The sequence below is a fragment of the Corapipo altera genome, unplaced genomic scaffold (assembly GCF_003945725.1).
Source record: "Corapipo altera isolate COAL_440 unplaced genomic scaffold, ASM394572v1 22b, whole genome shotgun sequence".
NCBI lineage: Eukaryota > Metazoa > Chordata > Aves > Passeriformes > Pipridae > Corapipo > Corapipo altera.
In genome coordinates, this window is record NW_020884876.1 from 4,318,643 (window position 1) to 4,339,112 (window position 20,470).

A 20,470-nucleotide genomic window follows, 5' to 3' on the forward strand; every position below is an offset into this window, starting at 1 on the left:
ATCCTGCTTTTCAGACCAAATCACCAATTAACAAGATTGTTTTAGATCTTAAGCGTCTTCTCCAAAGTACTTGCAGATATGCCTCTCTCCATTTTCACTCTATATAAAAGAATACAACATCTTAAACCACTCTGAGATGACTCTCCCTGGCTTCCTTTGGTTTAATAAGAATTATGCAAGAATTTTTCACTTCAGCACCCCAAGGTATTAAGTTTCCACCCCAGTTCTGCATTTTTGGGGGCTTCATGCAGGTGCCATTACAACTATTTTGTGTATTTTGGCTGCTAGGGTAAATAACAACCTCAAACCTTTAATCAATAACATTTACCTACTTCATTAAAAAATCCAAAATAGACACAAATTCAGATGTGAAAGCAATAAACACTTGTTTAAAATTTACAGCCAAAATAAAACTTGGTTTTCCCCAGTATCATGTGGAACATACATCTGGATTTTCAAGCAACAAAGTTATACTACAGAAAAAAAAATTTAAAAGACAAAATTTATTGAAAAATAAATCAGGTGTATATAGAAAGAGAACAAGAACACAACAAAGCCTTGTTCTAATTGACTAATACAAACATTTACATTTTGCATAAGGATTAATGGATTAAGATCCTTCATCGTGAAGGGGAAAAAATGGCTGTTCATGACCTAGTGTTAGACAACAATAATGGCTTAATATGGTTTTCTCTGAAGGTAAAGCTGTATTTAGTAATGCATTTAAGAGATATGTACAAAAGTTTCTTATTTAATTTTATTAGCACATAAACTCTAAAAGATTTTGGTACACGTATATCTGTGTAACCTTTTACAATGGGAATTCCCACTCCGGTATTGCATGGGTTTATATTTACTTTTTTTTTATAGGAAGGAAAAGTACCCTGTGTCAACAGAAAATATGGTGAGATAATCTTCCTAAAATTCTGTTTGAACGGAATAACTGGATTTCTAATGGCAAACTGATGATACGTGAACACCAATTATTATGCGAATTAGCAAATTCACGCTGAGAAAAAACAAACAGCTTATAGGCCATAACCATACACTGGGCTTCAGGCTATCTTCTCTCTGCATCATATTACTTCTTTGTGAGACAGCACTCAGCAAATAAAAGGGCAATGTAATTTCTGTGTTGTGTTTGATAGAAAATTTAGAAATGCCGTGTAGTACTCTAGATATATTCTGTGGTGTAAAAGAGAATTACTGAAGTGTAACAGCTCAGAATTTTAAGACAAATAAGCAAGTTTTGCCAGCAGAGTGGAACACAAAGTTTACCTTTGAGCTTTCTCTACATAATCTTTACATTTTATGCTGCATTTATTGAATAAAATGCCTTGCTGTGAGTCAAACAATTAGTCTGGAAGATTAGTTTGGAACTTGAATTGGTTCCAGATGATAGAATCAAAATTAGAACTCAGCTACATAAACATCATTATTAATTTGGTTATATTATAAAAATAATATTTATTTTTGTAGTGTAAAGAAATGAGGAAGCAACATACAGTAAAAAACACTATCCATAGCACAACAAAAACGTAAAGTGAACTGAGCAGAAATTTTTACAATACAAATAATGTGATTTTCCAAAAAAAAGAGATCTGAAAACATATGCTTGATGTTTTATTTCAATTCCAGTAAAGGAACTTCAGCATTTGGACATCTAAACAGTAAAAGTGATCACTCAGTTGTCATTGCAGCATTACTCAGTTCTGGGGTTCAGACTTTAGTTTTCCAAACTATTTTTGCTGTATCTCCAATACTACTCTATACCAAGTTACTAAGAAACCAAAAGTAGACTGCATGCTTTTACTATATAAAGAGATTTCTGACTTCTTGATTTCAAGGTTTTGGAGAACAGAGGTGGGGAAGATTTAGTTAAAAGATGTGTAGTGAAAAAGACACAAAAATTCAAAATGCATGATTTAGTTAAATGACTTATTTTTTTCTGGAAAATGTAAAGCAGGTCTAATAAAATTTAGAAGAAATAAACCTCTGCCCTTTAGTGTTACTGACATATAGGTAGCAACTGAATGTTCAGAAGAGCAAAAACAGTAGTATTTGTAGGCACAGATGTTTAAGGAAAGAACCAACCAACATCCTGCATCAAAGCACATAATACAAAAGAAGAGAACAAATTGTTATAAAGTATATAGTGGATTTTATACACTATATATTCTACACTATATAGCATTCACCAGTGTATTCTGCCATTTAGAAGACTTTCAATTTATGCCTTTGGGACTGAACTGGGGAAAGTGCAGACCCCACCTGAGTCTACTGCTACAGTCTGAGCTTCACAGCCAAATTTCTGCAGCCTGAATCTGTAACATCTTGAGTCCACTTAGCCATGACATGGACAAAAAAAACCTTATAATACACATGAGCAAAAAGTCTATACTTGTAGACTTGGTGCAACAAGAAAATAACTACAGAGCAACCACTTCTGAATTTCAGTTTTATACTTTCCAGTTTCTTTCAAATGATTAAAAATTAGCTCTACTTTCAGAGTTAAAAATTGTAAGATTTTATACAAGATTTTGCTTCTCAATCTCCTATTTATTTACCTTTATGAAGTATTTCTTATACACTACAAAATATAAAGGTCACAAAAGTAATCCTGAATGTTCCTTCAGACCTTTACTCAGCTAAAGTCTAAACCATAATTGTGTAGCAAGCTGTTGCAAAATTTATTTTTCAAAAAAAAAAAAAATTGTCTCTTCTGCTGAAAAACAAAGTATTTGTTTGTAAAACTAGAAAGGGAGCCTCTTCACTTGTGCCCCTGAGAATGATGCTTTTCTTCAGATTAGTTCAATGGTGCAGATAATAAATGAATAAAAAAAAATCACTACTGTGCATAATATTTTTAATCATGGAATGTATTACAAGTCCTAAATTATATTTTCAGGCAGCGAATATAATGCTCTGGATTTCTGCCTAGATAAGTATTATCATTTCAAAATACTTTCTATTAGCTTCTAGAAGGACAAGAGGGTTGATTTTCTAAACAAAAGATGTTAAGCCTTTTTGACTAAGGAATATCCGACAAATCTATTTTTTAAATCTTTGTACAACTGAATTCTTGTGAAAAAATCATCAAGAAGTTGAGCCTCACAATAAATGCAATCAAATTCAAGCCATGGATGCCATTTGGATACTATACATACACACCTGTGAAAGATTCTATAGCACATACATGTAGCTCATTTTGGGATAGCTAAACTACTCTCATAAATGCAGTATATCTTTTCCACAAAACTTTGGCCAAAATGAAAAGCGAGAAAATTAATTATTGTGCATGTATGTACTAAAAACTCTGCTGCCCATTTGAAAATGTGCTTATGGCACTTGCAACCATTGCTTCATTTTGTTAATGTTTCAGTCAGAGACTTCGAGATCACTCCATTTTTCCAGATATTTAATGTCTTAGGAACAATCAGATTATTCTCAATGTCACAGGTTTATTTCACCCATTTACCTTATTTACTCATGTTAAGCTGGTAACATAAATTAGACTAAAGCATAATTTATGACTGTTTTAGGCATAGCATCTTGAAAGGCATTCAGTCTCAACCTGTAAACATCAAGGGACTGACAATTCATCTCTTTCCTGATAGATCTACTCCAGCAGCTAATCATGCTCCCTTTTATATATTTGTGTGCCTGATGGGGATATGCACATGCCCTGCGCACCTATTATTATGCTCTTCTCCACTACAATGAAGTCTTTTAACATGCTGAAGTTACGCTGCATTCTGTAGTTTCATTTGTTTGTTTGTTTGTTTGTTTCTTAAATACACAGGCCAAGCTCATTTAGACTTTCCCGGCGGGGGGGTATTCCCCTTTCAAGGCACTTGAGCTAGTGTAGGCACTAGAAGCAATGTTGTTTGGTTATTTAGGAACACAAAAACAGCCACAGCAGATCAGACAAATAATAGGTCATTATAGAAGGATACTTGGAGATACCATATAAAGACAGGACAGGTATTTAGGATATGTTCATCAATTTCCATTCCAGGAGAAATATATTTGTTCTCTCTTTTATTCAGTTACTTTTCATGCTTAAAGGTTTTAAAAACTTTTGCTAAAGGACCTCATCGAAAGTATTTCAAATGGGCACAGGAGATCTTTGCCTCTGGTTGCCTTACCCAGCACTCTGCCTCACTGGATAAGCAGACCTCGAATGGCAATCTTCCCCCTGTTGAGGGTCTCCTCTGAACTACCCTGTCCTCTGGCACTCTCCTGCAGATGCAGGCCTTGAAACAGCACGTGGTGTCACTTCCTTCCCATGCCAATGCAGGATCATCTAACCTATGCATGGAGCTGATTGAGCCGGCGAAGCATTTCAAGTACAGCTAATTTCTCTTGAAATATATAGGTGAAAACTGTGTGATAAATTGCAATGCAATAAAGCATGACTTGCACATGGTTAAAAATACTTCTGCAAATTACTAATGATACTGCTGTCATCCAACAGTATGGCTATTACAGAGCTGTTCAAAAACTTTCACAGAATATTCCAGCACAATTATTCAAACAAGGGATGCATTACAATGCATAAATGATCTTTTTACACGTGAATAAAGACTTAGAGCTAGCTGGATTATTTGGTTCCAACGTGGCTAAAATATAATTATTTCACTCGCAGAAAGATTCCTATTGTGTTTCCCATAACTATGTGATACATTCTCAATGCCTTACTGTGGTATCTGCATGCAGAGCACTTCTAAATAGTAATTATTGGTATAATTCTCACACACAGCCTGTATATGTATCACAAGCATGGGTAGATTCACTTGCTGAAGCAGAGTACTTGTTTTCTTTGCTGGAAACTGAGAGGGGAAAAAGGAAACAATCTCTGTTCAGTGTATTACATACTACAAGTGGCTCAGTGCAAGAGAGAAAGAATATTTTTGATTACATGGCTGCAAAAGCTGTAACACTGCCCCTTATTTTTATGACTAGCCTACATTTTCTTCCATCCTCTACAACTACTTATGAACTGTAAAATATATGCCTGGGCTTGATTTTCTGAGTTGAAGTTGAGCTGAAGCTTAGTCTTCTGAGTTGAAGCTAGCAGTAAGGGAGAACACATCCTCCATATTTGCCAATTCCCTTTCACCTTGTTAAAGAAGACTCAGCCACCTCTAAGAGAAGAAAAATGCTTCATGGGACTGAAGACAGAGAAAGGCAGCACAGACACTGCCTTTACAGTTTCTTTACAGATATCATAAGGGAAACATTAGCACGACCTCAGATCTCACTGTTTTTTCAGCAGAGCTGCTTTTACAACACAGAAGAGAAGGGTCTCCCAGCAGAGCCAGCTAAAGAGGCACCAGCACTGCACCGCTGGGAGAGACAGATGCAGCAGAGCCAGGACTGCCCTCCAACACCTCTCCCGGAGCATGGGTTTGTCTGCCCCTGGCACTGCTGCTGAGCAGGAGATGGGTGGGTAGCCAAGCCCTCTTCAGGAAAATATTGGCTGGGGGAAGATTCAATCAGAAGATCCTCACTGTGATTTCTGGCTACAGCAGTTGCTAAAAACTAAGGTGCTCCTTGCCCGTTATTTTCGAGACCTTTGAATTTTGATGCCTAATGTCTTTGTTACGCTCTCAGCTACTAAATGCCCATTAGTGCATACATGAACACTGCTGCAGTAATTAGACCCACGCACTGCCCTGGTTCTATGTGTTAACTGAACTTCTGCTGCCATTACTGAGGGTTTAAAGAAAGCCACTAGACAACAACAAGGTCAATGAGCACATATGTGGTACCTACCTCACCAATTATGACACAGAAAATTTTTTCACACCTGCTTCTGTAATTCTTCTATTAAAAACATGTCACTATAGAGGGCTCATATTTAAGTCTTGAAAATTAATATTCAGGAATCTGAATCTCAGGAAATATTTCCTCATTTTACTGAAATTAATGAGATCATTCCGACGAGTGCTTATGAAAGCAGATATGAACCATCAGAGACCAATGCTACAACAGCACATCTCTTATAGCACTGTTGTCAAAAGAAAGTTTAAAAACTAAAAATGAGAAAAAATGAAGAATACAGCCCTATAAAAGCTGCATACACATATGGCCCTATATGTACATATATACACTTTTTAATACACATAGTACTTAAAAAAGGATTAAATAATTATACTTAGTGGAAAGCAGAACTCAAAGAGAAAGATGGCTTTGGTTCAGCTAACGCAATACACAATATCAACAAACTGGCCAGCAAAAAAACTTTTTCTTAGGGAAGTTTTTTAGAAAACAACTGAAAGGTCACAAGGCTAACTCAGAAGAGGTAAGGCAAAAATAAATTGAACAGAGTCAAAATCTTGTATTATCCTTATTATGTTCTGTCCTCTTTCTCCATATCAGCTGCAAGCTATTGAAGGAAATTATTTTCCTGCTTATGTAATTGGAAAACAGAACATGCTATTCCTTTAATTGTGCAGATAAAGCAGATGTCTCATGCAGATCTTGCTTTCTTTAGAGAAAAGAGGAAACAAAAGTCTTTCCCCAAAGTAAATTTTAAATTTCTTAAAAATTTTATGCAATGTATTAGTTTTAATGTCGACTTCTGAACCAAAGAAGCCTCAGGGGTGGAGGGACTTTGGCAGAAAGCAGGTAAGAAAGCCACCAACTTAGAGGTACATCTCTTTACTATAACCTCTCTCGCAGCAGCAGCATGGTCCACCTGATTGTCACTTCAGATGAGCCTGCTTATTCCATATTGCTTCTTCAGGAAGAGACGTGCATGCGTACACATATGTCATAGATGAAAGAACTGGAGGAAGACCTGGAACAGGTACCTTGTGGATACGAGCTGGCCATGTGTGCTCACAGCCCGGAGTACCAACTGTATCCTGGGCTGCATCAGAAGAAGGGTGGCCAGCAGGTCGTTTATCCCGCTCTTGTGAGATGCCACCTGGAGTACTGCATCCAGGTCTGGGGTCCCCAGCACTGGAAGGACATAGACCTGTTGGAGTGGGTCCAGAGGAGGGCGACGGAGCTGATCAAAGGGCTGGAGTACCTCTCCAATGAGGACAGCCTGAGACAGCTAGGGTTGTTCAGGCTCCAGGGCTCCTTGTCCATGGCTCCAGGGAGACCTTATTGTGGTTTCTTAGTTCTTAAAGGAGGTTTATAAGGAAGGTGGATGAGGGATAAATTAAAAGAGGGTAGATTCAGACTAGATATAAGGAAGAAGTCTTTTGCAATGAGGGTGATGAAACACTGCAACAGGTTGCCCAGAGAGGTGGTAAATGCCTCATCCCTTGAAATATTCAAGGTCTAGTTGGATAGGGCCCTGAGCAACCTCGTCTACTTGCAGATGTCTTTGCTCTTTGCAGAGGGGTTGGACTAGATGACCTTTAAAGCTTCCTTCCAATCCAAACTATTCTATGATTCTGTGATAGGGTATTTTGTCACCAACTATTTTTCTTCACTGATATTTTGCTGTAGTATTAATTATTTGGCCTAGCTACTGATAGCCTTTCAAAATGACTATTCAGAAAAGTTTCAAGACCAATGCCCTTGATAAAACTGCAACTTGTATTCATTATGCTCTAAATCACATCTAAAATCAGGTTTGCTGTACTTCTTTCCAGGAGTCAATGGGTAACTATACTATCATCCATAAATCATACTCTTCCACATGACTTAAAAAGACCAGAGGTATTTTCTTTCTAAGGCTGATAGTCTAAGCAGATGTCTAGGAAATAATACTTTTCTTAATTTACCCTGTGACCATGAACACATATATCTTATTTACCACCTATGTAGATATTAATATAATAAATCAAATCATAACATATTCAAAGCACAAGGTGTAACAAAGTGTATCAAATGAAAGGGGGTTCCTCCCTGCACTGTTGACACAGGGTTCCATGAAACTTGGAGCTCCTAACAGATATTTTAATTTAAAAAAAAAAAAAAAGTTAAATTCTGTAGATTTTTTTCTTTTTCACAGCCTTGCCAAAATTGTTGGCATTTGGTCAGAAACATCCATTTAGTCATGAGCCAGGATAGTGGTTCCAAAAGCACTGAGATGGCTTTACTGACATCTCTGTATTTTGCTTTCCACTGTGCCTACTTAACCACTTCAAACGCTACAGGCTATCAGTTCTGATACTGCAGAATGTAAAAATGGGAAATGGACCCACCTTCTAACCTCTCAGGCCACGGTCAGTGGACATTGGCTGAGCTGACATTTACATTTTCAGCTCATCAACATCCCCCTCCTTTACCCAGACAAATATTCTTGTAAAAGAGATTTTTTAACACTAGGACAGGAAGCACAGAATTCCAAGTAGAAGGCTCTTTCTCTGTGCCCTGTACTTCCCCTAGAAACTCTCTCTACCCAGTGACCAGCAACAAGCAGACTGATACCCTGCATAGAAACGTACCTGAGCCTATGTTCCTGAATAAGCAAATGAAAGAATTCAAGATTTCACATTCAAGAATTCACAGATTAGAAAGAAAAAACTAGCTGTAATGTATGCAAACTGCATCCCTCAATACATATTTTTAGGTGTATACTGATTGACTTGTCTCAGTGTTTAAAATTAAGTTGCCTTTAAGCAGTCAGGTCTCTTTCAAGAGCTACTGATGAAGATATTATTAACCTTTGGTATTGAAATGTTTTTAGTAGCACCTGATTTATCTCAGAGAACAACACTGCCATTTCATTCCTAGCCCTGGCCTGTGAAAATTTACAGCTTAGAGGCTTTCACTTGTTTTGTTTTTTCAGAAGGAGGTGCCAATAAAAGCAAACTACCCATCAAAATGATACTGATACAGACTGTTATGTGAGGGATGCATTACAATTTTACTTCTCTTTTATAAGGTATGATTTAAAGGTAGATTTTTTTTAAAATTAGTTATTTTAAGTGGCTCTATATTAAAACAATACATTGAGCAGACAAATAGTTATTCTTCCTCCTGTCTCCTCTTCCTCTGAAAGGTTCACAGAAGGTATTTTTTCAATAAAAAGCTGGGATTGTGTCTGTCATTACTATTTAATTGTGATACAACTTGTATAAGGATTTGTTTTATTAAAGTGTAATAACAATCACAAAGACATCCATATTAATCTTAGTTCAACATCTGGATATAGGCATATCTTGGCTCCCCATGAGATGAACAACTGAATCCTGTGTAGTCTGACTGAGGCAGTTCAGAAAGTCACTAAGCAGGATTTCTTGGCCACGTAGGAATATAGCATTTCCTTCTCTTTCTTCAATTCACATTTTTGTAACTACTTCTGAGCAGGTAAACAAACTTTATAGATAGTAAAATAAAGAAATGCTTTGTTTTTGAAATGTGTGGTCTGGTTTACTTGCAGTTGACAAGGCATTTTACAGGAACACATTTGACTTTTTACAAGTTTCCAACAGCAGTAAACTTTATTCCTGCTGACAGCAGAAGGAATTGCTGTGTGCAGAATAAAACTGATTGGTTTAAAAGTCTAACCCTGTTTCATGTTTTGTCCTCTAAGGTTACATTTAAATCTGTTTCAGACAAATTATTTCATAAAAACCAATTCTTTCTATGTTACTGCAGTAAAAATACGTATAAGTGAACACCAAATCATCAGAAGGTAAGGGAAGATGGGTTTTTATTTGAACTGGAAATAGGTATTTAATTTCCTCATGTAGAAAACAGTATTTTCATGGTGAAACTTTCAAATTAATTTTTTTCTTAGTTTACGAGATGAGAAATAAAAAACATTTAAGCAAATAATAATAAAAGAAGCAAGAAACAAACCCACCATCATAACCCTCTGCAGCAAGCAGGCAACTTGTGTATTGTGTTTCAAACATCTGCCCTTACGTCATGATTTTGGGCCAAATTCTGAAGAAATTCTGAAATAGTGGCAATTCAGCATACACAGAGTCTGGGAAATACCATATGAAGAAGGGGCACTTAACACTGTTATAACAGTTCTGGTTTGTGAGTGATGATCCAACTTAAGATGCTCCAGCTACCAGCTACCAGCTGCCCACTGCCCCTCTAACAGATCTTCCTAAATACTGCTGAGCCAGCTGTATTTTACTTTGGATCTTGGTTTGAAAGTGTTTGCGTCCCCTAAAATTAAAATTTATAGCACTTTATCATTGCTAGAAAAACTGTGCACTCAGAACTGCACAGCTGGCTGGCAGGTCAGATAAGGGTGTGCGAAAAGCACAGAACTGTGTTGAACTGACTCAGGTAACACAGCGGAAGGCACCTTCATTTGGCTCACATTGTGCTACTGGCTTCTTCCAGTAGACTTGCATCTTGTCATCTCTCCTGTTCTCTTCTTCTTCATACTACTGGCTTTATCTGGGGGAATCACAAGAAGATGCATGAAGTACTTATCAAACCTATAGAATATTTTGGCATTTTTATCGATTATTAAAGAAATCCATAATTTTAAATGTAAACAAGTTCATGCATATAGACAAAAATGTGGTGAGTCAGTGAAACTGCTATTCAACTAGACTTCTGTTTTAAATAAAAATCACAGCATTATCATAAGAAAAATGTAAGTCTATTTATTTTATTAGTTGTAGGAGCATACTTAGTCACCGCAGATGGAAACAATATTGGTACCTGTGATTGCCAGTCTCTGGAAGTACCATTAGCTCTTTATTAAAGGCTAAGGTAGCAAAAAAGTTATTTGGCATTATAAGAAACAGAAGAGTACACCTATTCAACAGAAGAAGACAGTTTTTCTCTGATATAATATCCAGTGAAAGCTGAGTGAAATGGGTCTCAATTTTTTTTTCATATGATTTAGGGGAAATTTGCATTGCCCAGGAGCACAAGTTTTGATCCTATACTTAGATCAGGGAGCTATAAAACATATGGCATACCAATTCAGTGGTAACATTCCATTAGAACAGTAAGAGAGTAGCTGTCTTAATGCCATCCAACCCATACTGACAATAGAAACATCAGCTGTTTTCATAGGTTGTCAGATTTTTCTGGTCCCATCACCTTCTATGCAAGCCCCTGTGTACAGACATGGGCTTCCTACAAATTTTCTGAGTAGTCATTTGAGTTTTCTAGCACCTCAAGAAATAAATTTCACTCTTTTTTTTTTATATGCATTAATTGTTGCACATGCCTTATTTGCTGCATGGTAATGCTAGCACAAAACATTTGGTTATCCTATTTTTTTTTAAATTACAAAATACAGTGCTAAATCTGTGAATAATTAAGATATGTCAGTAAGGCATCAGCAACAGTGCAGACAGCCATACAGCCATTTTGATTCAGTTTGCCACAAGCTCAGCACACCATCACTGTGCTGCCATTGGTTATTGCACCCTTTAGCCTTCCCTTTCAACTTCAAATCATTACATTCCACTTGGCTATTCTAAAACTGCACTGGCAAGCACTGCACGTCTATTACAAAATAATAGTATTGTAGTCTGATGCAGCAGCATATGCCCAAGACCAAAATGACTTTTACTCAATATAATCTATAATTCCTAACATATCAGGTGCTAGGCTTCAGCACAGCTCTCCTAGTGCTCCCTCTCTGCTCTGCTCATCATGCTCCAATTTTCTGCCTACTAGGTAGGTTCACTCATTGATCAAGGCTTACAAAAGTCCAAGTTCAATAGGACAGACAGCACCTTAGCAAAAGGTGCCTTCTGTTTTATGCCTGTCAGCACCATGACGGAAATTTTATCAAGAGACACAAAGATACTACTCACATACCCATAACTTTATTAATCAACAGCACAAGTGGTCTCACTAGACTGAGTAGATGACATATTTACATGAACAGTGAATATTATCTACCTCATCTAAATTAATACTGAACAAAATAGGCAGCTTAACTAGGGAGGGGTCTCTTCTGGGCAAATAGATCATTTTCCAATCACATACTCACTGCACCTCATAATGAACTGGGGGAGAAACGAAGGTAGTTATGAGATCAACTCTAAAAATAGTAACTCGCTCCCTTGAAAGCAAGATATACTTACAGAAATGACAATGTCAATGCCAGTACTGGGGAAACAGCACATGCTAACTAACTTGTTAGTCTATGAAGAATGATATACTTCTGCCAGATTTTTCAGGAAAATCTAATAAAACATTGATGAAATGGAAGAATAATTTTCCCTGCATGAAGATTAAGTGAGAACATGAGTCTATACGACAGACAGGTTTTGCATTCATCTCATGTCTGCTCAACTGCAGAAGTCATTGGGAAATGGTACATAAAATATTTCTAAACTGATGTGTATCTGAAACAGTAGATGTCAAGTCCTACAGGAAGTGGCAGTCAATATCTGCTTGTTGCTAGCTATTTTTGCAACCACCTATTAAGTTTGACACAGCTAGGCAGTCTCATGATAGGACTAAATCCTATTGTTTCAGAAGAAATAAAAGGGAAGGTAATTATTACCAGTATTTACATACCAGGTACTGTATCTAAATGGATAATTACACACAAGCCTGGGTGCTATTACCTGTCTGAACCTTCAGAGGGAACTGCAGTTCTGACAGTATAAGGTTAGAACTAAGGGTAGATGCCTTAATTACCCCACAAACAGGAGTAACTCAGCTGACTTCTACAGAGTATTTATCATCTGTTGTCAATGACTCAAGCAAAATAAAACACAGATGGATCTTGGTCCAAATTTTTGTCTTTTTCTTTTTTGCCTGAACTCTTCTAAACTTCTGACAGGATTAAGCTTTTGTGTTGTTTTGGAGGAGTGGATTTTTGTAGTGAGTGTCTCCTAGTTTGTACTTATTCAGAGCTAATTTTCAAACTATTGAAAGTAATAAATGATGCCATGAGTTTCATCTTTAAGGATAAGTAGTCTTCTGGAATAAATTTCCAGCCTCTTTGTAATGCATTCTGAAATCCTCTCTGCCATTTATTGAGGCATAGATCATTCAACTTCCTTCCTCACTCATATATATCACACGGTGAATGGGATTTACAACAGCCAGCCTGCTCAGCAGGGAGATTCCTGAATTACCCAAGACAAATTACCCAAAAAGTAAGAAAAAAAAATTTAAAAAAAAAGCAGACTATAATCTTACATGTCTCCTGAAGCCTTACAACCTTGACAGAAGTTCCTCTACTAACTGCGATTCACATTCTTCAATGTTCTACTGGACTATAATGACCAAGCAATCACTTTGAATATAAAAATTGGCTCAATCTTTTCTTCAAAATAGAAACAACCCCTCCATGTTGTGCTACAGTCTCATTTTATTGTTTAAAATATATGTAGTTTAAACTAATAGTAAAAAAATTACATTAATTGAAGACCCGGGCAATTTTTACTTCATTTGGACACTTATCAAGTGAAAGCCATTGGGGTCACTATTGTGTGCTGAACTCATGTCTGCAAAGAAATCACCCTTGAGCACTCTCATTAGATCTCAGTCCTCAGGAGAATTCGCTATATCTGGTGGATGAATATCAGTGCCCCTGAACAGGATAAATCCTAAAATACTCCTCTCAGTCCAGATGGGAAATATACAAACAAATGTGTTAATCATTAGCGTGATGTGCCTAAGCAGCATTACTGGGGAAAACTGAAGTATTTGCAAATGCTTGGTGCCTGATGAGTGAGGTGGGGTCTTCATGGATTCCTTTCCAGGACAGAGCCTCCGTTGCATTGTAGGCAACTTCCTCATAGCAGCTCCTAAGGGAAATAATGAATGTTCTTGGAAAACACAGGACTTAGAGCTCTCACAGATTGACTTGTCAATGTCTTGACTACTTCCAAAGCTACTTACACTAACCAAACCATGTTTCTGCCCGAGCCTCAGGTGCCATCAAGAAGGACAGAGTGCAGCTAGCCCTGACCCCTCCCACCACAGAGCAGGGAGGCTGGATGTGCAACAGCAGGCACCTTTCTGAGTTCAGATTTAACACCCTTTCCAGTATAAGGCTTTAAACTGAAGGCAACATAAAAGGCTTTAAATCTGAAGCCCAGATTCTGAGGCTTAATTCAACTAGCTCTCTTCCCCTTTACTATAGGTAACTCGTGAAATTTTAGATTGTCTTTCAACCTTTGAGATCTCTGTTGATCTATGTGCAGAAACATATTAGCTTATAAAGCAGCAAAGGCGCTATTGATTTTTTACTTCTAGTTTTTATTGTTTCATGTATGTTGGCAATTTGTTAAATGCAAGTCCAAGTTAAGCAAACATGAAACCTTTCTCTAACACAGTTCATTTACTTGTCTTCGACTAGTTAAATGGCAGAACTGTTTATGGAGTGCTTTGTGCACTAGCTTTAAGAAGAAGTAATATAATTTATTATTACTGATTAACTTCATTTGTAAAGAATGCTACCTGTAATTTCAGTGGTTCATGTCATTTTTTTCTCAATTGCAGCTCCCAACATACCTGGGCAACTGTACTGCCTGTAGTCAGGATAAAGTTTGGAAATTTTCCCCCTTTCTTGAATCCAACTCAAAATGAGTTATGAACAATTCTGAATAGAAGAAGACCTACATTACTAAGAAGTAGAAGTATCATCAACCTGATCTTGAAGAGTGAAAATAACAAAAATGCCTGTGTGGATCTGATCCACTTTCCACCAGGATCATGGTAAAAGAACAGTGCATTTAGAAAGCACAAATTAAAATAAATTTTGTTTTCAGTTTATGTCCTACCAGTAAATGTACACAATTACCTTAATACAAACTGAGAAGGATGTGATTTTTCAGTAGTGGAAGCTTCCGTTCACTAACACAATTTCTCTTCAAGAGTTGTAGGAGCAGGAAGGTGGAACCTATAAATTCCAGATCATGCTGCCCACATGAGCTGAAGAGGACTGCTAAAGGAAAGAAATATGGCTAAAGGTCAGATTTTTATGCCTGAGGCATTCTACTACTTGTAACACTGATAGGCATATCACTGATGTGCTTCTGCTGATGTAACTGTACTGACTCAGTTAAGTACTGCTAATTTTAAATTGCAGAAAGATACTCTATCCTCATACAGTACTTTTCAAGCAGTGCAGATACACAGTGTTTATACCACACAATCCTCCTCAAGGTGTTATCTAGAAGTATAATAAGGCAGGTACAGAAAGAACACTTTTTTTATACAGTTGCTGAACATCAGAAGCTTGCTTTGACTTACTCAGTACCTCTGTAAATCTGACCTTGTGGTATTAGCTGCAGTAACGCTTCCGAGAATAAAGCCTTGCATTTTGTATCTCTCACCATAGTGGCTTAGCCAACAGTCATTCCTTCCTGTGACAAGGAACAAAACCCAGTGCTTGTGGATAGCAACCTCACAATATCTTTCTTCACAAAGTGTTTTGTTGTGGATCAAAGAGTTAACATGCAGTATCTTAGAGGAAGCAGAGGATCAGATGGCTTAGCAGATAAATGTGTCTTCATTCTTGGACTGTTAAGTAATTCTGGCTTTACAATGCATTATATATGGCTGCAGTCAAAAGTACAACAGGGCGTTAAAGTTTCTGTAAGCTCTTTAAACGTACAAAGTATGTCAAAATAAAGGCAATAGTACAATTTCTAACCTGTGTTCTCCAGGTTTCGTTTGAAGGAGAGAAGAAAATGACAGCACTTTCCCTACGGGGAACTTCCAAGTCAAAGTGAGAAAAGACTCTATTTGTAACTCAGTGTGCCTTTTTTGTTATTAATATTTGAATCCTTATCTTTGTCCTTTGGAATGCTGGACCTTTAGAGGACATAGAAACAAGTATGTTGGGCATGGATTTACAAAATTTATATAAAATACCACAAGGTGAAATGATTTCACAGGAAAAATCTCTTGTGACATTTTTGCCATAATACTTTACAAGCAGTCTTACTCCTGGTCTAATCAGGAAGCTGGGAAAGCAGTATCAACCTCCAAAAGGTTAAAGGACATAATAAGAAAGCATGACTGGGACTCCCAAATATGTCTTCACATTAGAGTGATTTATTTTTGAAAGGCTCTAGCATGAGTTATACATTGTTTCCAAATCTTACATTCAGACCTATACAAACAACCCAGCTTTCAGTAGCATCACACGCGTTATAACCTCTTCCATTTCAGGAAGAAAAAATGTGTTGCTAACCTTTATGTAAATTCCTTATATTTATTTTTTTGTAAAGTGCACAATACAATGGCAGAGGAAGACAACAATATTTATCCCAAAATCCGTGAAGAACAGGAAGAAAAACTTTTTTTCTCTTTAACCAAGCCTTCAGATTTTGGTGTATTTTTCATTTAAAGAGTGTTGAACTTAGCAAAGCTGTAATGTACAATGTCAAAAAGCACAGGTTATACTGATTCTCTGCAGTGACAGTACTCAAATGATTTCTAAAGTGTATAGTGAGAGCGCTGCCACTGTCTCCATCTTTTTTCTATGTCTGCTGAACAACTATATCTTACACACAGAATTTTCTACAGCCTCCTGGACTATGTCTAGTCTTTATACATATTGGGAGATGGAGAGAAAAGCCCACAATAGGAACACAGAGAAAAGGAATTTGCATCTATATTACTTTAAAACCATTTCAGCTTGACCTTTCATGAAAAATGGTTTAAAGGCTGAATTCTCCAACTGTGGATGCAAAGGTCTTTATTGAGTACTGCTGATAGGACCCTAGTAAACTGTGAACATAGGCAGAGAAGGGAAGAGAAGGGTAGAGGTTTTGCATTAAAAAGACTAATTCCTTAGTATCCACACTAAGATGTCCACATTCCAAGCAGAGACTTGAATAATTGAAGTAGGTTTTCATAAGAGCATGTTGAGCGTTATGGAGTACTATACTTTCCATTATGGAATGACTGACTTAAAACAGAAATATACCCACCCACCTAGTCTCATCAAAAGTCATCTCTGGCCCCCTCATTTAAAAAATAAATAAACTTTAAAATTATAGACTTCCTTGAGGTATTAGTTCTCCTGTTACTTTAAATAGTGCAGTGATTTACATGTTTAAGACCATAAAACTACTGTTTAAACCCTTGTTTAAACTCTTGTGGTTTCCTTGTTTGAGTTTTTTTATCAAATATTTCACAAATACATAAATCATATTGGAAGACTATTATCCCAAAAACCTCAGCTGTGAGCAGTTTCATGGGGATGTTAAGTGAGTAGTTTTCTATCACCAGGAAATGTAAAACAGTAAACAGACTATAAATATTCTCTCATGAACTGAATAAAGAAATTCAGATAATACTTACAAGATGATTCAGAAATAAAGTGTTTAAAGTTTTTTGCATATTCAATCTGCTAAGTTCAAGACACTTAAACACTATTAAAAAACATCTTGAGATTGTAACAAAAAATTCTCACTGAACCAATGTCTTCAAGTAATAAATGGTTTCCAGGATGTTTTTTATTCCATCATATTAATAATCTCACTGTTATGACACATTCAATTACAAACCAACTTTCCTCCAGAAAAGTATCAGTGTTTTACAGACTACAAGGAATACTATTTCCTACTATCTAAGACCGTACACAAACTCTGGTTTCTAAACAAATATAAGAGTCGAGATATAGATTAGACAAATTGTCTGTCAAATGACAAATGTGCAAATGTGCAAATGTGAAGGACAAAATCTGTAACAATCTATCCAGTGTCAATGAAAATGACAAATCAACAGAGTCCAACAAACACAAATGCCTCTCAACTATTCTTTGCAAATCAAGCTCAGACAATTTCAAGCAATTACATGCCTCAACATAAGTTTTGACTATACTAAATGCAAAGTAAGTTAATTAATTATATTTTATACATATATACAAAATAAAAAACTCTATAAAATGCATAATACTCGCATAACCATATATGTGCATGTATGTTCAAAATGTAGGTATAGACTGTCACATACACTTCAGGTAACTTAAAGTCCTTCACAACACTAAACCCAAGACTACAGTGCAACTACAACAGAATTATTCAGTTTGTGTTTTCAGCACTACTCCTTTAAAACAAAAACCCCACAGGCTTCTGAATTAAAAAGTCAGAGGAAAGTTCTTGTATGCATCTGAGACAGAAGATGAGACAGATCAAAGGAAAACCAGAACAGCTCAAAACCTCTGGAAGAGTAGTCTCTATTTTCAGTACTGATCTTTTTCGTCAGGGTTTCGTGCACGGACTAGTAAGGGGAAGCACACCTAACCTCATTAGTAGGTGTTGCACACATGATACTTGCTCAATTTTTCACAAAACCACCCTTCAAAATATCTATTCATTATACATTGACACATATAATTCAGAATTCATCACAATCAATGCAATAAATAACAGATTTCAAATTTCTATTTAATGCCTGATCTGAGATGTATGGAAGCTTTATATACCACATAGTATATATTTCCAATATCATTATTGCATGTTATTAGAGATAGCACATTTGATTTGTATTAGTAGGGAAGTTGTCACTATTCTTTTTGTTGCTTACTGGTATACATTTGTCATAATGGAGAAAACCATATATCAAGAAACAGAGTGTTCAACCTGCTTCCAGAATTCTTGGCAAGCTCTGTTACGACACTCTGCTCCATATTTGACATTCTTGACGTGAGCCCACCGTGCGGAACAGGGTCCACCGGACACCTCAGGACCTCTGGCTGCCTGCTATCTGTATACCCTGACTCTGCCTTTTTGATCTGGCAAAGGGCTGTGTCGGCCCAGGGGAAAAGCAGTGGAGCACTGAAATGACTTCGCCTCTCCTCAGGCTCCCCAGAAATTGATGAAAGCTTTCACGACTTGGAACAGTATTGGAGATGCTCTTTACTGTGCCCAACTACAGCAAGGTCACCCGCTGGGAACCTCCTAGAAACCCAAGAGCTTTGTCCTCCGCCTTGTACTACTGCTGGTGGGAGAGAGGCTGGACGGTTCGCCCTGCGGGGAAACCCCAAATTGCTGAAGCGAGGTGTGGTGCCGCCTCGCACCGCGGTTTGGCACCCCCGGCGCTGTTGGCGTGGCAATGCTCCCGGTGCCGCGGGCTGGCGGCCGGGCCCGCACCACCCCCTGCCGGCGGCGGGGCCGCGTCCCGCTCCCGATCCTGATCCCGCTCCCGCGGCGGTGCCGGGCGCTGTCCTGCCGGCGCCTGGGATCTCTCCCAGCAGCCACATATGAATAAAACACTGGTAAAAAACAGGATAAGCAACGTGACAAAGTGGCTGATCCCAGAGAGCTGCCCAGATCCTAACAGCATCATCAGAAATGTCTCCTTTGGAACGTCTTCTCATACTTATGGGAGGGGAAAGGGAAGATGAAAGTGCCGATGCTTACTTCTCAGCTCTGCTGCTTTGCTCAAGGTCGCTCAGCCTCTACACGCTGCAACATGAGTCCTAATGGCAGCGCAGATGACTACGGGATTACTGGCAGCCCATAGCTCTGCCCCAGCCCGCGCTTGATGCCAGGCTCACAGCGGGACGTGCCTCAGGCTTTAGGACAATTCATACGAAATGCTGCCCCCTTGTAGCATAAACATATTTTCTTTAAGGGCCCTTTAAAAATAATCCGGTACAATAAAACTTTCTCCGTCCCTTAAGAGGAAGACTCGGTTCCTGCCTTCCCCACACCAGCTGCCTCCTCTGAATGCTGGGAAGGCTGAGGCAGGAGGGAGAGGACTCCCCGGCAGCTCAGGCACGAAGCTTTTGCGGTGTGGCAGCCCTGCAAGCGCTGTGAGTATCAGCGGTTTTCAAGCAAATCAGTTGTTTTATCGCCCTTCCCGTCCTGCGCTTCCGCCACCTCAAATACTAATACAGTGTCACAGTCCTGGGGTGGTTTTCCCTGGGGGGATTTATAGCAGTTCCGAGCAAGACTGGGGGGGGGGGGGGGGTGAATCTATTTATCACTGATGTCTTACACACAAGTATGCTGAAGTACTTTCAGCTCTGGCTTGTAGAAGGAAAGGAGCCCTCAGCAGCAGCTCAGCGCTCACCAGTTTACCTTCCCAGAGAAGAGCTCTGGTGCACAGAGGGGGTGTCCCGAGCATTCTTGTGCATGAGGTACAATATAGCCTTTCCCGTCCGCTCCCATCGCTTTTTTAGCGCTGTCTCCGCCACCACCGCGGCGAGGTGTGTGTGTCCCGCCCCTCCGGCTTGGCCCCGCTGCGCTCGCCCCGTGCGCCCGCTGCCTTGCCGCTGCCTTGCCGCTGCCTCCCCTGAGCCAGCCACCCTCTTTACTGCGTGTAGATACACAGATTTTTATTATTATGATTTGAGCCAAATCAGGGCCGGGGGGGTCTGGCAGCAGGTGTGGGCAGGCTCTCCATCTCCGCAAAGGAGCATGCTCAGCACTCTCAGGCATGCTCCTTCAGCGGGGAGGGAGGCAGAGCTGGGCCGGGGTGGTGGTGGGGGAGCAGAATCCTCACAGCTCTCACCGTCCTAATGCAAAGTTTGATTGTTCCAGCGGCCCCGGAGCCGGGGCCGGCCCTGCGCCTCCTGCCCCGCATCCCGCCGCACTGCCGCCGCTCCGCTCGGCTGGGGGACTCGGGCGCCCCGGGGGCGGGGGATGGG

General features: G+C 38.7%; 1 protein-coding gene across 1 annotated transcript in view; it reads right to left on the reverse strand.

Annotated features, from left to right (window-relative positions):
* Positions 1-20,470, reverse strand: part of SGCZ (sarcoglycan zeta) — a 424,586-nt gene that overhangs the window by 403,584 nt on the left and 532 nt on the right. The gene's annotated exons all lie outside the window — the stretch shown is intronic.